Here is a 15,000-nt window from a genome sequence, read left to right as displayed (position 1 = left end):
AGCGAAGCCGAGAAAAGCCAGGCGAAAGAAGGGGGAGGTACCGCCGAGGCAGACACGGGAATGCCAGGATGGGCTGTGAACATGCAGGCCGGGATACTGGAGAACATAACAGCGGCGATAAAACTGAACACGGACACGATAAGGAATGATATTGGGAAGCTACGGGAGGAATTGAGGAAGGAACAGGAGGACTTCAGAGGTGAAATGAATACAGAAATCAAAAGGGTGGAGGAGAAGATGGCGGGACAGGACAGAAACGTGACCGAGTTACAGACTAGGACGGCTCACGCGGAGGAATGGAACACGGAGATACACGAGGTATTAACATGTGTGATTCAGAAACAAGAACAGATGGAGACAAAGATGTCGGACATGGAGGGGAGGTCACGGAGAAATAACATCAGAATATGGGGACTGAAAGAAGGAGTCGAAGGGGAATCGGTGACCCTATATGTGGAAAAGCTTATCAAAGAACAAATGAAGGAAACGGGACTGGAAAAAATGGAGATACAGAGGGCCCACAGGGCGTTGGCTCCGAGACCACAACCGGACAGACCTCCGAGGGCGGTGATTATTAACTTTCTGAGATTCGAGGTTAAGGAATTGGTGCTCAGAACCGCGTGGACCAAGAAGATTGAAATCGAAGGGAAAAGACTATCATTTGATCACGACTACTCGACAGCGGTAGCGATAACACGCAGGTCCTACGCGGGACTGAAGAAAACCCTGAAAGAAAACGTAATGAGATTCCAGTCACCCATGACCTCGCTAAGGATTCACTGGGAGGAAGGAGCGGCGATGTACGCGACGGCACGAGAAGCGGAGCGAGAGATGAGACGGCGAGGGATGAGGATGGCGGAGGACGGAGAAGGAAGGAGGCGGGAGGAACAGACGCGGAGCGTGCACCAGAGATTGGAAGGAGCCCGCAGGTGGATCAGAGTGGAAGACCGAAACCGGAGGGAGGAGAGAGGAGAAGGCGGAGGTGAAACGTGACGGAGCGAGGACGGGGACGGATGAGGAGGCCAGACGGAGAGGAGGCGGGAGGAGACGAACGGATGAGTACACGCACAAGAGATTGAAAAAACTATTCAAATAGAGACAAAGTATAGAAACTGAAATAACATATGCATAAGCACACATTCCCAGGTAGAGGCAGGATATAGAAATGAACGTAACGTATACATGGACACATAATACACAAACTGATGGAGGAAATAAATGGAAATATAACTAGGTTTGATAGGCGAGACACAGACCATACTGAAACAGATGCATAGAAACACGCTGTAAGTAACACAGTTGGGAGGGATTAAGGGGATAAATGGACATCACATAGAAAATAGAGGAGAGGAAAAGAAAATAATAAGGGGTACACGGGAGGCACCGCACACGGATATGGGAGGAAGGAGGGACAATGAAACATATGAGTCACATTGAGAGGGACCAAGAAAAGAGGGTCTTTGATCAAAAGGAAGCACAGAGCGCTTTTGACCAGGAGCTCGAAAGCAAAAAAAAAAAAACAGTAAGAAAGCTGGACAAATATGACGAGCGATTGGGGGCAAGGGTTTCAAACCCCCAAGCCGTCAGGAGGGGGCCCCTCGCTAGGAGGGCAATTACCCCTCACCCACCAGCAGGGGACAGGGGGGGACACAGGGACCCCCCGAATGCCTTGGGAGCACTTTATGTAAAGTTTATGTTTTTTATTTATGTTAATCATTATATGTATTCGGTGAAGAGAGCGGAGGCTCCAACCGGAGGGGGGAATGAGTGTGACATGGGGGGGACTGACAGACGAAAGAAGAAGAAAGATGACAAGGGTTAAAGGTATAAAAATGATGTCGTTAAACGTTAATGGAATGAATAATGCGATAAAAAGGGGCAAAGTGATGTTGAAATGTAAAAAAAGTGAGATGGAAGTGATTTTTCTGCAGGAGACACATTTGGTAGCACAGGGTCATGAGAAACTGAAGAGATTTGGATATGAAAATGCATACTATAGTTCCTTTGAACAAAACCCGAGGAGAGGAGTAATCACGTTAATCAAAAACACAGTCAAATTTGAATTGATCAAGGAAGTAAGAGACAAGGAGGGAAGGTTTGTTTTGGTGAAGGGGAAAATGGAGGGCCAAATGGTTACGTTAGTAAATGTTTATGCACCCCCAGAGAGTGAGAGGGATTTATATGAGACCATTTTTGACATGATAGTGATGGAACTAGAAGGGATAATGATATGTGATATTTTAACGTAGTACTGAATCACGACCTAGACACCACGAGTACTAGAAAAGGACGGGCGCCCATCAGTAGATATATGAATATTCAGATGACGGAAATGGGAATTACAGACGTTTGGAGGGAGATGCACGCCATGGACAGGGAATACACACATTACTCACACCCACACGTGACGTATGCGAGAATAGACTACTTTTTGATGACGACGGGGGACAGTTACAGGGCACGGGAGAGCAGTATAGGAGTGGCGGACATATCGGATCACAGTGCCATATATCTGACAGTAGATCTAGAAGGGAGACGGAGGAACACGATTTGGAGACTAAATGTAGGAATATTAAATAACAAAGGGGTGGTGAGTCAGATCAAGGAGGAGATAGCCAGATATAAGGAAGAAAATGACAACGGGGCGGTAGACCCGAACATTCTATGGGACACACTGAAGGTAGTGATAAGGGGGAAATTGATGGAAAAAACAGCAATGCTGAAGAAGGCCAGAACGGAGACATATCACAATCTGATAGGGAAGCTAAAGAAGCTAGAGGGGAGACACCAGATATCAAAAGAACAGGAAACGCTCGGAGAAATCAAAGAAGTAAAGGCCAGGATAAATAGGGAATTATTGACGGAAATAGAAAAGAAAGCGAGGTTCATGAAACAAACGTACTATGAAGGGGGACCAAAAGCGACCAGACTGTTGGCTAGGAGAATTAGAACGCAACAGAAGTTGAACACGATACACACAATAAGGGATACAAAGACTAATGAAATATTGAGGGACCCAGCTGAAATAGAGAGGACATTTAGAGAATACTATGAGAAATTATACACACAGCCAAAAGCAGCGGGAGAAGAGGAAATAGAAACATATCTGGAGAAGCTAGAGTTACCATCGATAGGGAAAGAACAGAATGAAGAGTTAAATAAAATAATTACGGAACAAGAACTGGAAGATGCAATTAGTAGAGCTAAAAACAACAAGTCTCCGGGGAGCGACGGATTCCCATCGGAATTCTACAAGACATTTAGAACTGAATTAGCACCCATGTTAGGGGCGGCGTTCAGACACACGATGGAAGAGGGGAAAATGCCCCCCTCGTGGAAGGAAGCCATAATCACCACGATACCGAAGGAAGGGAAGGATAGGGAATTATGTAGTAGTTTCAGACCTGTGTCCATACTCAACGTAGATTACAAGATGTATACATCGATAATATCAAAAAGATTTGAGACGTTTATGCCAGACATTATAGATGAAGATCAAACTGGATTTATTAAAGGGAGACAGACACAGGACAACGTGAGAAAGACATTACACATAGTAGAGGAGATACAAAAACAAGGGGGTAGCGCGGTACTGATTAGCCTAGATGCAGAAAAAGCGTTCGACAGTGTGAGCTGGACATTTTTATATAAAACATTGATGAGGTTCGGACTGAACGGGAGGGCGATGAAGATGATCAAGGCGCTATATCAAGAGCCGACAGCGAGGGTTAAGGTGAATGGCAGCTTGACGGATAGAATCAGATTAGAGAGGGCTACCAGACAGGGATGTTGTCTCTCACCGACGCTCTTCGCCGTTTTCATAGAACCACTGGCACAACTGATCAGGCAGACCGAGGACATCAAGGGAGTAAGGATAAAGGGAACGGAATATAAACTAGGCTTATTTGCAGACGACGTGATAGTATACATGAGGCAACCAGAAAAGAGCTTCCCGGCACTGATGGATCTACTGAAGGAATATGGCCACTACTCAGGATACAAACTAAACGTGACAAAGACACAGACCTTAGCATGGAACTATTCTCCAACGACGGAAATTAGAGAACAGTACGGGATAAGATGGGACATGGACAAGATTAAATACTTAGGGGTGAACATCACGAGAGGGGTGGAGAAACTGTTTGAGGCGAATTATACACAGATAAATCAGAACATCAAGAGAGACCTAGAGAGATGGACAGTAATGCCCTTGGACTTCAATTCAAGAATAGAGGTCATTAAAATGAACATACTATCAAGGTTACTGTACCTATTCCAGTCACTACCGATACAAATACCACAGAATCAATTCAGGGAGTGGGACAGACTGATATCGAGGTTCATATGGGCGTGGAGAAGACCACGGGTCAGATATAAAACACTACAACTACCAAAGGAAGAGGGAGGGATGGCAGTACCTAGCCTACAAGATTATTACTATGCAGCACAACTGAGAGCAGTGACGTGCTGGTGTAACGACAGATATGAGGCAAGATGGAAAGACATTGAAAAAGAAGGGGAGGGATACAAGGTACAAGCTCTGGTGGGGGATAGGGAACTATTTAAAGAAAAAGAGGGACTATTAGATCCAATCACCAAATGCACCTTGACCATAATGGAACAGAGTAGTAAAAACACACAAATTGGAGAAGCAGTCAGGGGTCCTGAGATGGGTAGCACATGACAAGAGATTCAAACCAGGGAGGTTAGACCATGGATTCAGAAGGTGGGAGAGGGGGGGGCAACAGCAATATGCAAAATGATAGACACTACAAAAATTAAAGGAGAAATTTGGACTAGAAAACAGGGACCACTTCAGATATCTACAGGTTAGAGACTACTACAACAAAGAAATAAAGGGGGCCAAAGACGAGGAACAGAATGGAATAATAAAGATGATAGTATGGGCATACGAAGGGGGGCAAGGAAGAGTAATATCAGCAATATACCGGGCTATAATGACCAGCAAGGGACACACGACAGATTACATAAGGGAGAAATGGGAGAGAGAGCTAGAGATAGAAATAACAGGGAAGGAATGGGGGAACATATGCGAGGTACAACATTCAACAACAGGATCGAGAATATGGAAAGAATTTGGATGGAAAAACATAATCAGATTCTTTATAACCCCAGAGCTGAAGGGAAAATATGCACCAACACAAAAAGCATGCTGGAGGATGTGTGGGAAGGAGGGGGCAAATCACACGCACATATTCTGGGGATGTCAGAAGCTGAAGGGGTATTGGGAGGAGATAGGGGAAGCAATGATCAGAATATTAGGATACGGGCTACCACAAACAGGACTGGTGCTTTACTTAGGAGACCTGACACACAAGGGAATACAAGGGGGGGACAAATATTTAATAAAGATAATGTTGATAGCGGCCAGAAAAGCAATAACGAGACTGTGGTATAAGGAAGACCCACCGACAATAGCAAAATGGGTAGGAATAGTGGAAGAAATACAGGATATGATGCACATAATGCACATCGTCTGGCTTTTTATTTATTTTTTTTTGCCATGCGACCGATTTTTTAAGCCAAATATCACTTCAATCCTATTAAGTTAGTTCAAGTTAGTAATTCATTTATATGTGCTATTTATGAGAGGGCTAACTTGTTGCAAAATAATAATGATAATAATAATAGCCTCATTAAAATACTATTGTTGCTTCGGTTGTTTTCAGCGTTTTATGTGCATAATCTGTTATTTAGTTTGAAATGTTCGTTGAAATAAATAGATTTTTCGTTTTTGTTTATTTATTAAGTTAATATAAAACCATATAGTCACATTTTAGAATACAATAGAATATAATTTTTGAATACAACTAGAAACACTGTCCTGGCCTGCTTCTAAGTTCAGTGGCCTGAAAAAAAAAAAAAAGAAAAAAAAAGAAAAGAAAAAAAGAAAAAAAAATTTAAATCATCTCGCGGCCCATCCGTGGCTGCTCGCGGCCCACCTTTGGGTCGCGACCCCGACTTTGGGAACCACTGGTCTAAATAACTGTTAATAAAAAATTTAAGTAAAAAAAAAAAAAAAAAAAAAAAGGCGCTAAAAACAAAATTACAAACATCTCAAAACAAACTGGTCAGACTACTGCTTGACCTTACTCCTAGAACCCACCTCACCCCTGCCCACTTTGACAACCTAGGATGGCTTAGAGTAGACGACAGAGTACAGCAACTTGCAATGGGCCTGGTCTACAAGATACACTACACGACCAAGGTACCCATGTACATGTCAAAATACTTCCCAAAGGTCAGTGAATACCACGATCACAACACCAGAGGGAGCTCCACAAATCATGTTAAACCCAGATTCGGCTCAAACAAGGGACTAAACACATTTCGCAATTATGCCACATCAATGTGGAACGCACTACCCAAAGCTGTAAAGGAATGTGAATCACTACCCACTTTCAAAAACACTCTCAAAAAACACCTAAGGGAGACTGCAACTCGAAACTGGCCCCTGTAAATGTCCGAACACAACCCCCTCCAATGTACAGTAAATTACCAAGTATGGTCTTGTCAATATTCCAATGTACAGTTTTGTTTGTACAGTTGTACAGTGTCCCCCACCCACCCCTCCTACCCAACCTCCCCCCCACTCCTACCCAACCCCCCCCCACCCACCCAACCACCTCCAATGTACAGTCCCCCCCACCCCCCCCACCTACCCAATCCAATGTACAGTTTCTACGTCAAATGTATATACTCTTTTTTTCTGGACTCTTTTTGTATCACAAACAGTACTGTATTTGCAAATCTGGTATGTCATAAATGTATAGATGTAGCAGTACTGTCTATCTGTATGTCATGTATGTCATATATGTTACGATGAATTGAAAATGGGGGACCCTGATGTAAACAAGACGAAAGTCTTTCTCTGGTCTGCATCCCCTTAACAATTGTATGTATTGAGCTGTACTGTACTGTACCCATTCTGCAATCTGTTAATAAAGTTTTCAATCAATCAATCAATCAGTATATTTTAATGGGACTGGGTCCTACTTAATAAGAGTAGCTGTATGTTTTAATGGGACTGGGTCCTACTTAATGAGAGTAGCAGTATGTTTTAATGGGACTGGGTCCTACTTAATAAGAGTAGCAGTATGTTTTAATGGGACTGGGTCCTACTTAATGAGAGTAGCAGTATGTTTTAATGGGACTGGGTCCTACTTAATGAGAGTAGCAGTATGTTTTAATGGGACTGGGTCCTACTTAATAAGAGTAGCAGTATGTTTTAATGGGACTGGGTCCTACTTAATGAGAGTAGCAGTATGTTTTAATGGGACTGGGTCCTACTTAATGAGAGTAGCAGTATGTTTTAATGGGACTGGGTCCTACTTAATAAGAGTAGCTGTATGTTTTAATGGGACTGGGTCCTACTTAATAAGAGTAGCAGTATGTCTTAATGGGACTTGGTTCTACTTAATAAGAGTAGCAGTATGTTTTAATGGGACTGGGTCCTACTTAATAAGAGTAGCAGTATGTTTTAATGGGACTGGGTCCTACTTAATAAGAGTAGCAGTATGTTTTAATGGGACTGGGTCCTACTTAATAAGAGTAGCAGTATGTTTTAATGGGACTGGGTCCTACTTAATGAGAGTAGCAGTATGTTTTAATGGGACTGGGTCCTACTTAATAAGAGTAGCAGTATGTTTTAATGGGACTGGGTCCTACTTAATAAGAGTAGCAGTATGTTTTAATGGGACTGGGTCCTACTTAATAAGAGTAGCAGTATGTTTTAATGGGACTGGGTCCTACTTAATAAGAGTAGCAGTATGTTTTAATGGGACTGGGTCCTACTTAATAAGAGTAGCTGTATGTTTTAATGGGACTGGGTCCTACTTAATAAGAGTAGCAGTATGTTTTAATGGGACTGGGTCCTACTTAATGAGAGTAGCAGTATGTTTTAATGGGACTGGGTCCTACTTAATGAGAGTAGCTGTATGTTTTAATGGGACTGGGTCCTACTTAATAAGAGTAGCAGTATGTTTTAATGGGACTGGGTCCTACTTAATGAGAGTAGCAGTATGTTTTAATGGGACTGGGTCCTACTTAATAAGAGTAGCAGTATGTTTTAATGGGACTGGGTCCTACTTAATGAGAGTAGCAGTATGTTTTAATGGGACTGGGTCCTACTTAATGAGAGTAGCAGTATGTTTTAATGGGACTGGGTCCTACTTAATAAGAGTAGCAGTATGTTTTAATGGGACTGGGTCCTACTTAATGAGAGTAGCAGTATGTTTTAATGGGACTGGGTCCTACTTAATAGGAGTAGCAGTATGTTTTAATGGGACTGGGTCCTACTTAATAAGAGTAGCAGTATGTTTTAATGGGGCTGGGTCCTACTTAATAAGAGTAGCAGTATGTCTTAATGGGACTGGGTCCTACTTAATAAGAGTAGCAGTATGTCTTAATGGGACTGGGTCCTACTTAATAAGAGTAGCAGTATGTTTTAATGGGACTGGGTCCTACTTAATAGGAGTAGCAGTATGTTTTAATGGGACTGGGTCCTACTTAATAAGAGTAGCAGTATGTTTTAATGGGGCTGGGTCCTACTTAATAAGAGTAGCAGTATGTTTTAATGGGACTGGGTCCTACTTAATGAGAGTAGCAGTATGTTTTAATGGGACTGGGTCCTACTTAATGAGAGTAGCTGTATGTTTTAATGGGACTGGGTCCTACTTAATAAGAGTAGCAGTATGTTTTAATGGGACTGGGTCCTACTTAATGAGAGTAGCAGTATGTTTTAATGGGACTGGGTCCTACTTAATAAGAGTAGCAGTATGTTTTAATGGGACTGGGTCCTACTTAATGAGAGTAGCAGTATGTTTTAATGGGACTGGGTCCTACTTAATGAGAGTAGCAGTATGTTTTAATGGGACTGGGTCCTACTTAATAAGAGTAGCAGTATGTTTTAATGGGACTGGGTCCTACTTAATGAGAGTAGCAGTATGTTTTAATGGGACTGGGTCCTACTTAATAGGAGTAGCAGTATGTTTTAATGGGACTGGGTCCTACTTAATAAGAGTAGCAGTATGTTTTAATGGGGCTGGGTCCTACTTAATAAGAGTAGCAGTATGTCTTAATGGGACTGGGTCCTACTTAATAAGAGTAGCAGTATGTCTTAATGGGACTGGGTCCTACTTAATAAGAGTAGCAGTATGTTTTAATGGGACTGGGTCCTACTTAATAAGAGTAGCAGTATGTTTTAATGGGACTGGGTCCTACTTAATGAGAGTAGCAGTATGTTTTAATGGGACTGGGTCCTACTTAATAAGAGTAGCAGTATGTCTTAATGGGACTGGGTCCTACTTAATAAGAGTAGCAGTATGTTTTAATGGGACTGGGTCCTACTTAATAAGAGTAGCAGTATGTTTTAATGGGACTGGGTCCTACTTAATAAGAGTAGCAGTATGTCTTAATGGGACTGGGTCCTACTTAATGAGAGTAGCAGTATGTTTTAATGGGACTGGGTCCTACTTAATAAGAGTAGCAGTATGTTTTAATGGGACTGGGTCCTACTTAATAAGAGTAGCTGTATGTTTTAATGGGACTGGGTCCTACTTAATGAGAGTAGCAGTATGTTTTAATGGGACTGGGTCCTACTTAATGAGAGTAGCAGTATGTTTTAATGGGACTGGGTCCTACTTAATAAGAGTAGCAGTATGTTTTAATGGGACTGGGTCCTACTTAATAAGAGTAGCTGTATGTTTTAATGGGACTGGGTCCTACTTAATAAGAGTAGCAGTATGTTTTAATGGGACTGGGTCCTACTTAATAAGAGTAGCTGTATGTTTTAATGGGACTGGGTCCTACTTAATAAGAGTAGCAGTATGTTTTAATGGGACTGGGTCCTACTTAATAAGAGTAGCAGTATGTTTTAATGGGACTGGGTCCTACTTAATAAGAGTAGCAGTATGTTTTAATGGGACTGGGTCCTACTTAATAAGAGTAGCAGTATGTCTTAATGGGACTGGGTCCTACTTAATAAGAGTAGCTGTATGTTTTAATGGGACTGGGTCCTACTTAATAAGAGTAGCAGTATGTCTTAATGGGACTGGGTCCTACTTAATAAGAGTAGCAGTATGTTTTAATGGGACTGGGTCCTACTTAATAAGAGTAGCAGTATGTCTTAATGGGACTGGGTCCTACTTAATGAGAGTAGCAGTATGTCTTAATGGGACTGGGTCCTACTTAATAAGAGTAGCAGTATGTTTTAATGGGACTGGGTCCTACTTAATAAGAGTAGCAGTATGTTTTAATGGGACTGGGTCCTACTTAATGAGAGTAGCAGTATGTTTTAATGGGACTGGGTCCTACTTAATAAGAGTAGCTGTATGTTTTAATGGGACTGGGTCCTACTTAATGAGAGTAGCAGTATGTTTTAATGGGACTGGGTCCTACTTAATAAGAGTAGCTGTATGTTTTAATGGGACTGGGTCCTACTTAATGAGAGTAGCAGTATGTCTTAATGGGACTGGGTCCTACTTAATAAGAGTAGCAGTATGTTTTAATGGGACTGGGTCCTACTTAATAAGAGTAGCTGTATGTTTTAATGGGACTGGGTCCTACTTAATAAGAGTAGCAGTATGTCTTAATGGGACTGGGTCCTACTTAATAAGAGTAGCTGTATGTTTTAATGGGACTGGGTCCTACTTAATAAGAGTAGCAGTATGTTTTAATGGGACTGGGTCCTACTTAATAAGAGTAGCAGTATGTTTTAATGGGACTGGGTCCTACTTAATAAGAGTAGCTGTATGTTTTAATGGGACTGGGTCCTACTTAATAAGAGTAGCAGTATGTTTTAATGGGACTGGGTCCTACTTAATAAGAGTAGCAGTATGTTTTAATGGGACTGGGTCCTACTTAATAAGAGTAGCAGTATGTTTTAATGGGACTGGGTCCTACTTAATAAGAGTAGCTGTATGTTTTAATGGGACTGGGTCCTACTTAATAAGAGTAGCAGTATGTCTTAATGGGACTGGGTCCTACTTAATAAGAGTAGCAGTATGTTTTAATGGGACTGGGTCCTACTTAATAAGAGTAGCAGTATGTCTTAATGGGACTGGGTCCTACTTAATGAGAGTAGCAGTATGTTTTAATGGGACTGGGTCCTACTTAATAAGAGTAGCAGTATGTTTTAATGGGACTGGGTCCTACTTAATAAGAGTAGCAGTATGTTTTAATGGGACTGGGTCCCTACTTAATGAGAGTAGCAGTATGTTTTAATGGGACTGGGTCCTACTTAATAAGAGTAGCTGTATGTTTTAATGGGACTGGGTCCCTACTTAATGAGAGTAGCAGTATGTTTTAATGGGACTGGGTCCTACTTAATAAGAGTAGCAGTATGTTTTAATGGGACTGGGTCCTACTTAATAAGAGTAGCAGTATGTTTTAATGGGACTGGGTCCTACTTAATAAGAGTAGCAGTATGTTTTAATGGGACTGGGTCCTACTTAATAAGAGTAGCAGTATGTTTTAATGGGACTGGGTCCTACTTAATAAGAGTAGCAGTATGTTTTAATGGGACTGGGTCCTACTTAATAAGAGTAGCAGTATGTTTTAATGGGACTGGGTCCTACTTAATAAGAGTAGCAGTATGTTTTAATGGGACTGGGTCCTACTTAATAAGAGTAGCAGTATGTTTTAATGGGACTGGGTCCTACTTAATAAGAGTAGCAGTATGTTTTAATGGGACTGGGTCCTACTTAATGAGAGTAGCAGTATGTTTTAATGGGACTGGGTCCTACTTAATAAGAGTAGCAGTATGTTTTAATGGGACTGGGTCCTACTTAATAAGAGTAGCAGTATGTTTTAATGGGACTGGGTCCTACTTAATGAGAGTAGCAGTATGTTTTAATGGGACTGGGTCCCTACTTAACACTTTCGCGACCAACCAAGTATATATACGTTATTGGGTGCCAGCGCTTAACGGCCAAAAACGTATATGTTTTTGGATCGTTTTCCCTTTTCTTCGATTTTAATATCCTATCCCATTCAATGTCAGGGACCTGTATGTTGCGTTAAAAGGCATACTGGGACTCCGAAGGTGCAGTACTGGTCAGATCCTGCTAGTAGGCAGTATAGAGAGTGCAGTAAAACCTGTTCCAGACCGGGTGCTACGTTTAAACCGCCCCGGACGGACTTTTCTAGTAATGGGAAACCTAGGGCTTCACCCGATCGCATTGAATAGTTTTCGGAACCCCCGATCCATATGTTGTGGTGGGTTATGTCGTGGACCAGATGGACATAGGATGGATCAGATGGCGATCAAATAATTGGAATATTCTTTTTGGAATACCACCGACCACAGGTAAGGACAATCTGACGTAAATTTCAGCTTGATCGTGCAAGGTTATCATACCCATCCCCCTGATCGGTGTGTGTTGTGGTAATAACGAATGACGTTACTGGCAATCAAATAATCAGAAACGACCCCCCCCCCCCTTTCATGCATTCATAATGAAACATAATACCTATCATATGCATTTGATTTGAAAATACTAGCGGGTCCAGGGACGAAACGCCAATGGTTTTAGTATAATTCACGTTGCGCCCTATAGCCAGCCTCCCAGGAATTAGCCTAGATCATTCCGAAATTATACTTATATTCACCACGGGGTAATGTGTGAACGTATTCATGAAAAAATGTATTCTTTTTTGCATCTTGAACGGAAGATAGTTACTGTCAAATTACCATGGTATTGTATCCAGCTCTACAAACAAGGTGATGCACAGTGAAACTATGTAATGAAAACCTTGCCGTGCTAGCACATGATGGGGAAATCGAATGGCCCCGAATGTGTTAATAAGAGTAGCAGTGTGTTCCCCCCCCCCCTTTTTTTCGCATTTTTCTCCCATCCCAATGTTAGTCGTTATGCCAATTCCCTTCCTGGTCGTTGCGCACTTACCCCCTACCGTCGGTCTGGGAGGGTGAAGACTACCACACGCTTCCTCCGATACATGTCGAGTCAACCAACCGCTTCTTTTCACCTGACAGCGAGGACTCTTACTGGGAGAGTGTACCGCGTGGGAGGATCACACTACCTCCCCCAGTTCCCTTCCTTGCTGAGCAGGCGCGCCGACCGACCTGTAGGAGTCGCTGTTTACAACGACCAGGATACATACCCCACCGGCTTCCCACCCGCTAACACTGCCAATTGTGTTAGTATGGACGACCGACCAAGCCGGAGGTACCGCTGACAGCTGGATTCGATCCCAGTGTCTCTGCGGTGGTAGGCAGGCGCTTAGTCCGCTGCGCTTAGTCCGCAATGCACTGCTTGCTGGTCTACTGATCACCACCACCAAGCTTCTTCAACTCATCCAGAACGCAGCCGCCCGTCTGATCTCCAACCTACCAAAGTCAGCCCATGTTATCCCACTTCTTAGGGACCTGCACTGGCTCCCCATGCCGCACGAGTCCGCTTCAAGGTCCTCGACCTGGCATATCGCGCAGGGAAGGGAACGGCTCCCGCCTACCTCCGGTCAATGGTCTCTAACTACACACCCTCAAGACCCCTCTGCTCTACATCTTCTGGCCATCTCAGACCCACTGCGATCCGAGCTCCGGGAGGGTCATCAAAGAGAAGCCGTCTATTCTCTGTCCTCGCTCCACAATGGTGGAACGAACTTTCCACCACAGTTAGGACAGCCGAAACCCGACCAATCTTTTGCAGTAGACTAAAAACCCACTTCTTAACACTAGCACAGCCGACAAAGGGGTCAAATGACCCCTAGGCATTTTCAATAAATGTATCCTCGTCACTCGGTCGAGCTCCAGCTCTGTCACTCAATGACTTTTCCTAAAAGTACCAGTTTTATCTGGCACGGTTTCTGAAATTTCAAAATGACTTCAGGAAAATGTAATTAGAACGTTATTCCACATAATGGGCCATTGGAACAGATGAAAGTCACAGCACTTTGCGAGCATCTAGCGCAGGGGTGGCCAACCCGTGGCTCGCGAGCCGCATGCGGCTCTTTGCCCGTCAATGTGTGGCTCTTCCATCCAAAAAAGAAAAAGAAAAATTATAATATAAAAAGATATATATATATATAAAATATATATGTTTTATGTCACTCAAACCTACATTTCATTGTGGTAAACCTGATATTTTTATATTCAGAGGTAATTATATAGTTTACACTGTTTATTTTTCTCATATTTCTCATATAAGCTGTCGGGTCATCTGACCCGTTTCCGGCGGGAATCAGTGGCATTTTCTCCATGGCTGTGCTAGTGTTAACTTCATCAATATCTGAAATAAAAAATTATTATGGAAAAAAAAAACATTAACCTTCTTACTGTCTTATACTATCATGCACTCTTCCTAATATACTATTATGTCTTTACTACTATGCACTCAACACTGCAGCACCCAAGTTCCAGCACTGTTTGATGAACATTGTTACTCAGCTGTAAGAGTTGTACCCTTCCTGCTGACTTGTCATACAGAACTTGTAAGCTAAATGACTAAATGGAAATGGAAATGGAAATGGGCCTACCGGCTCTACAGTAGAAATGTGTGTTCAAATACTCTCTAAATGTGAACCAACACATGGATATGTTGTGCCTAACTAACCACATACAGTACATATGTGTTAAAATACTGATTTAAAATGGTGTTGCTGCTATTTTTCAACACACCTGACACCTGTATTATGTTTAGTGATGGACAACAACATCTGGTGTTATTTCAATGCATGCTTTTTAAGAGAGTATCATAATCACACCCTTGTCACTCTTCAGAGATGATGTCAACGCTGGGTCTGTAAAGAGTCACCGTTTAGTTTTATCCACTGTGCTTTCCGCTGTGGCCTGGCTTCCCCTCTCTCCCTCTCTCTCTCTCTCTCTCTCTCTCTCTCTCTCTCTCTCTCTCTCTCTCTCTCTCTCTCTCTCTCTCTCTCTCTCTCTCTCTCACTCTCTCTCTCTCTTCTCGTCTCTCTCTCTCTCTCTCTCTCTAGTCTCGTCTCTGTCTCTCTCTCGCT

The 15,000-nt window shown here is 42.6% G+C and overlaps 1 protein-coding gene across 1 annotated transcript in view; it reads left to right on the top strand.

Moving 5' to 3' along the window:
• ttc7a (tetratricopeptide repeat domain 7A) overlaps window positions 1-15,000 on the top strand; it is a 109,136-nt gene that overhangs the window by 43,041 nt on the left and 51,095 nt on the right.

The sequence above is a fragment of the Notolepis coatsorum genome (assembly GCF_963971535.1).
Source record: "Notolepis coatsorum genome assembly, chromosome: 9".
In the NCBI taxonomy this organism is placed as follows: domain Eukaryota; kingdom Metazoa; phylum Chordata; class Actinopteri; order Aulopiformes; family Paralepididae; genus Notolepis; species Notolepis coatsorum.
The sequence above is the reverse complement of the archived record's forward strand: the minus strand, read 5'-3'. Positions and strand labels throughout refer to the sequence as shown.